Here is a 6,000-nt window from a genome sequence, read left to right on the forward strand (position 1 = left end):
TTGTGGAGAGGTGGTTATGGGTTAGCACACTGGATCCGAATAGAGAATAGGTATCCTGTACTTACACTTTAGTAGAGAGTCCACCAAAGTGGCCATTGAATTTGAATGATGCATCCATAGAAAGGAGAGAACCATTTTTTAAAATGGATGCTGTAAAATGCTCTATTCTCGCATATATTTCTGTAACACAGTATTTATTAAGGAATTCAGTTTTAAGGAGAACAACTTCGCCACCCTGATCATCTGTTTGGACTATATTTTCTGTAACTTGGGCAAATTTACAGATGTGCTGCAAAATGGAAACGGTCGAACAACATTGAATCTGGATCCTTGCCCCTCAAAGAATTGTCCACTCCTTGATTGCTTTTCAGAAGTGCAGGTTCTTGGGCCCCGCCCTAGACCTGCTGATTCAGAATCTGCATTTTCACAGGATCCCAGGCGGTATGTGTGCGCCCAAACGGCATCCACGGTGCTGCTCTGGGTGGATCCTTTTCCTGGCGTTCTCTCTCCCATCTTGGATAACGTTCTATGAGTCTAGAAAATCCAGCACACAAGTAAGTCACGGTGTGAGCTCTAAAAGACAAATTTTATATCAAAACAACATTTGCTGTCTTTTTAAATGCATGTGTTTTTACTTTAGCTTAATCTAATAAGTCCTTTTGAACAGATTTTTAGGGAGATCTAGGGTCATACAAGAGGATGGGGAAAAAGAAGTCAGTGGGAATGAAAAGGAGGGGCTGTGGTTTCCCAATGGCACAGACCGATCGTCCGAAACCCTTGATGTGTTATTGAATTTCTGCACAGGTCAGGTGCAAAGCCCATTACCTGATGTGCCCGTTGGGTGGTCTGGATTTTGAACAGCGGCCCCTCCCATCTGGAACCCTTTGCTATTTTGCAAACGTTTCAATGGCTCTGCTGAAAGCAATGCAACAACAGCTGGTGAATAATCTCATTTTATATTAATAGAGCATGGTTGGCCCATCCAGGTCTCTCAGTACTTTACAAAACAGAACATCCTTTCTTTCCCAGGGCAAGGAAGGGAAGTCTCAGCCACACTGCATCACAGCACAAGTCCCGGCACCACAGAAGAATGGGCAGAAAGAGCCCTTTTCTCATAGACAGAACTCACTGGACTCTTTCAGATGAAAATTAAGTTAGATTAAGGAGAATCGGAGGGAATATCTGCATTAAACCACCAGACCTTACCTGTGCTAAGAAATCACCACAAAGAGGATTCTTGCCCCAACACTGCCTCAGTTTCCTTTCTATGAAGCTCTCTCTGTGAACGCAAGGTAGAGATGTCAAAGTGAGGTGACAATCCTGAAAGATAAATCTGGGCTATTTTTAATACCAGGGCTAGCTGGCGGTTTAATATTAGTGGAGTCAAATGAAACAGAATGTGACAACACCACCAGTTAGTGCTCGTGCCTGCGCCAGTAGCATTTTTCAACATTGTGGAGAATTGCAAAGGAATGAAGCATAATCTGTGATATCAAGGCACTTCATTTTCCTGGAGGGTTTATTCTAAACAAATGACTAGAAGCACAGATGTAAGATATGAACATTAAAGATATGTACCTTAGCCAATTATACTATCATTGACATTTACAGGGTGGGAAGGTGAAAATGTTTTGATTAAGCTACGTTTCTGGAGATGTTGTCAGAAAAATTTTTTTCCAGGAGAAAAGTAATGCTTTCTTTAACGTTATTTAACATTTACTAAAGATGAATTGGGAATCTCTGCCCCAGATCTTTCAGTGTGGGATAGATGGAAGTTGCTAGAAGGGAGTTGTTAGGCAGATTTTCTACATGCCGCCAGAATAAGTAAGCTATTCTGGGGCCAGGCAGAGAACCTGGGGTGAGCACTGAAGGTTGACTAGAGGCAAAGGAGGAGAATGGTGGAAATTTCTTACAACAGTAGTTCCTAACCTCTACGCTTTGTTTGGGTCAAGGACTCTGTGATGGTTAATTTTACGTGTTGATTGGACTGGACCACAGTGCCGAGATATGTGGTTAAACATTATCCTGGATGTTTCTGTGATGTGTTTTGGATGAGACTAACATTTAAGTAGGTGGACTTTGAGTAAAATAGCTTGCCCCCCCATAATGTGGGTGGGCTTCATCCAATCAGTTGAAGGCCTGAATAGAACAAAAGACTGACCTCATCGGAGCAAGAGGGAATTCTCCAGTCCGACAGACTTTGGACTTGAACTGCAGTATCAGCTCTTCTTAGGTCTCCAGCCTGCCAGCTCACTTTGCAGATTTTGGACTTATGTGAGCCAATTCCTTAAAATGAATCTCTTTTTCTTTCTCTTTTTGGTGAGGAAGATTGACCCTGAGCTAACATCTGTTGCCAATCTTCCTCTTCTTTGTTTTTCTCCCCAAAGCCCTAGTGCATAGTTGTATATCCTAGTTGTAGGTCCTTCTATTTCTTCTATGTGGGGTCCCACCTTAGTATGGCGTGATGAGTGGTGCTAGGTCCACGCCCAGGGTCTGAACCAGTGAACACCAGGCCGCCGAAGCAGGGCACATGAACCCAACCACTATGCTGCCAGGCCAGCCACAAATAAATCTCTTTTTTATTAAACAGAATACACATCCTATTGGTTCTGTTTCTCTGGAGAACACTGAATAATACAGACCCCTTTGAGAGTTTTTAGAAGGAATATTTATTGAATGCTTTCTATGTGCCAAACCACGGACCCTCTTCCCAGAAAATTGCACACCAACACAGATTTTACATATGGTTTCCGGGGAAACATCAAACCCTTGAAGCACATCATGACCCCCTCTCTCAAATTAAAACCCCCTGGGCCTCCAGCCCGTAAGAGAGATGCAACCGAATACTTCCCCATCCAACTTTTCCTGTCCGGAAAGCAGTTACACCTGGCAGGTGGAATAAGGCGTGTAGCTGCACCGAGTTCTAAAAGCACCAGAAAGGCATCCCACCAGAAACCTCCCTCCCCCACGCCTCTCCGAGGGGCCAGGAGCTTCCACTGCCAGCGCTAGTGCTCTGCAGCGGAGCCTTGTTAATTTAACTGGAACAGCACTGCTGCCTCCCGCGGCGCGGCTGAGCCCAGCCGGTTATTCCTAAACCTCAGCATTGCCTTCCGCGGCCCTCTGCCCCTCAACTTGCTCTCGCGGATGGAATGAGTGAAGGTGCCTTGTGTCGCCTCCGGTAGAGGCCACTCAGACGGGCGTGCCTTTTCCTGCTCTTTCTTCCCTTGCAGCAGACCCAGTGAAGGACTTTTCGGAGGTGATGACAGGGGTCCTAGAAGGATGGAGTCTCAAAGAGCAGGAGGCTAGATCCCCTTTCTCCTTCACCCCCATATTGGACTGTGATGGAAGCAAGAAATAAACCTTTATTTTGTTAAATTACTGAGATCTGGGAGTTGTTTGTCATCCTATCCTGACTAATATATATGGGAGTCTTATCATTAGGAGAAAGATATTCATAGAAATACTAGAAAAGTACCAATTTTAAAAAACTAAAATGATTTATACCATTATTACCCAGGGACCTTAGCAGAGACAGAAAGCAGGGTGCTGAGGAAATAGCCCTAGTTGGAACTAAAGAGCCCAAACTCAGAGATGGCATGAGGAGACCAGGCTCCTTCGGGGGGCTGCCATGCTGCTCAAGTCCAGGGGGCATCACTCACATAGGCTCTGTAGTTCCCTGGAGTTGTGCAGTGTACAGCCTGCCCAGCCGTACAGAACAGCTCTGCTCCTGGGAATGGCAAAACCGTACAAAAGAGGCAGGATGAATTGAGAGAGGCGGGAGGAGGGTGGCGCAGAAGCACTCTATGCCTCTCTGGTGGTTTTATCCTCCAGCCAAGTGCTGGCCCTGGTCCTTGCTGAGGTACCTGAAAAGTCTGCCCGCACCTCAACTAATCAGATTCTAGGACAAATGCTGACTTTTTAGCCCTTTTGTCCGTGAAAAGAAGCATATCTTCCATGAAATAGTTCTTGTAGGCTCTACCATAATTCCTGGTTACCAAAGCAGCAGCCGTATTAAGGGGTGCCGCATCTGTTGGCCTGCAGTTACGAAATAAGGGTACAAAATAAAGATTTATTATTCCTGTTTGTCACAGAAAACCTTTCTTTATGACTCCTATGCACATGATCCCCTGCTCCTTTTTTTTTAACTTTATATTATGGAACTTTTCAAACATATACAAAACAGAAAAAATAGCACGATGAACTGTCATCAAGCTTCCACAGCTATCAACACACGGAAATTCCATTTCACCTGTTCTCTCTCCCTCTACCTCGCTTGTTCTCTGTCCCTCCACCTTTCAGGATTATTTTGAGATAAATCCGAGACTTCATCTCACTTCATTCACACGCATCTTAGTATGGTATCTCTAAAAGAAAGGGACGCCTTTTTTAAGAAAACATAACCATAATGTCATTATCACATCTAAAAAAACAATTTCTCAATATGTATTATCAAATATTCAATCAGATTTCCCCAATTTTCTCATATTTCTTTTAATAGTTTGTTTAAATTAGCATCCAAACATGGCCCTCATGTTGCAATTGGCGAACGTATCTCCTATGAACTCTTGTAATTTACAGACTCCTCTGCCTTCTTTTCTTTTTCCTGGTAATTGATTTGTTGGAGAAACCGGGTCGTTCGTCCCGCAGAGTTTCCCATAGTCTGCATTTTGATGCCTGCAGCCCTGTGGTATCATTCAACATGTTTCCCCCAGCCCTGTATTTCCTGAAAAGTGCCGCTTAATCTTGGTCAACTCGGGTTCCAACTTTTGACCTCGATACTTCAGAGCTGGTCCGTGAACTTCCTCCCGCGTCACATCAGGGGCGCATGGCGTCTGGTCGTCTCCTCTTTGGTGAACTTCATTTTGGTTAGTGGATTCAGGCATTGCCAGCTTGATCCATTCATTAAAACTTCCCCATCAGCTTTTCCCCGATACTTTTTAATAGCCATTGATAGCGTCACTTAGACCTATTATTTCATTAGGAATTGCAAAATTATGGTGCTCTAATGGTCCCATTCCCCCTTCATCTATTGGCTGGAATGCTTCTAAAAGATGAACTTTCCCTCAACAACGATTTAGCTATCCTGAGATACAGTTCATGTAGGAAAGAGAAGACACATGCTCGATTCTTTCCCTTTTTAAACCAGTTTTCAGAGTAATGAGTTGGTTCCCTAGCAACCTATAAAGGTGACCTATGAGGATTTTTTTCCAGGGATAATTATAAACATGGATTTAAACATATTTGATGTATTTCAATCCATTGCAGATGCCCAAATTATTCCAGCTTCGAACATTGAGAGTCTCTTTACCTCGGCTCCTAAACTAAGTCTTTTGGACACAACCCAGTCATCTTTGAAAGCTTCCTTGCTTTCTAGTATGACAAAATGTCCATTTCTTGCCCCAGCTCTAGAATCAGTCATTATCCAAGGAAGCCCTGGTTCCCTTTAGGGACCACAATTGAACTGAAAGACCACAATCTGGGTGCTAGAGGCATTTAGGCTCCTGGGATTCCCTGGTTTGTGGGCCTTTTCAGTGGCCAGAGCCAGACTGGCCCTCTTCTGACCTTGTCTCCTGCTCCGACCCTCATTCCCTCCACTCTAGGCACACCCTCCTTCTTGTTAACTGTGCCTCTAAAAGGAACAGAGCAGGCAACTTCTGCTGAGGGCTCCATCGTTGCCCTTGCTGTTCCCCATGTCTGGCACACCCTTCCCCAAACACCGCTGGCTCACTCCTCAAGTCCTTCAGGTCTTTATTCAAACGTCACTTGCTCAGTGAGACCATCCCTGGACCCCCTACCCAACACTGAACACAGAACCCGCTGCCCTCCCCAATATTCTCTATCCTTCTACTGGCCCTGATTTTCTCAGTAGCACTTAACGCTCCAATACTGTGTAACATAGTTGTTGATATTTTGTTTGCCATCTGTTTACCCACTAGAGGGTTAAGTCCAAGAGGGCAGAGGCTTTTCTCTATTTTCTTCAGAGCTGTATCCCGGGCACCT

This window comes from Equus quagga, chromosome 6 (genome assembly GCF_021613505.1).
Source record: "Equus quagga isolate Etosha38 chromosome 6, UCLA_HA_Equagga_1.0, whole genome shotgun sequence".
NCBI classification, from domain to species: Eukaryota; Metazoa; Chordata; class Mammalia; order Perissodactyla; family Equidae; genus Equus; species Equus quagga.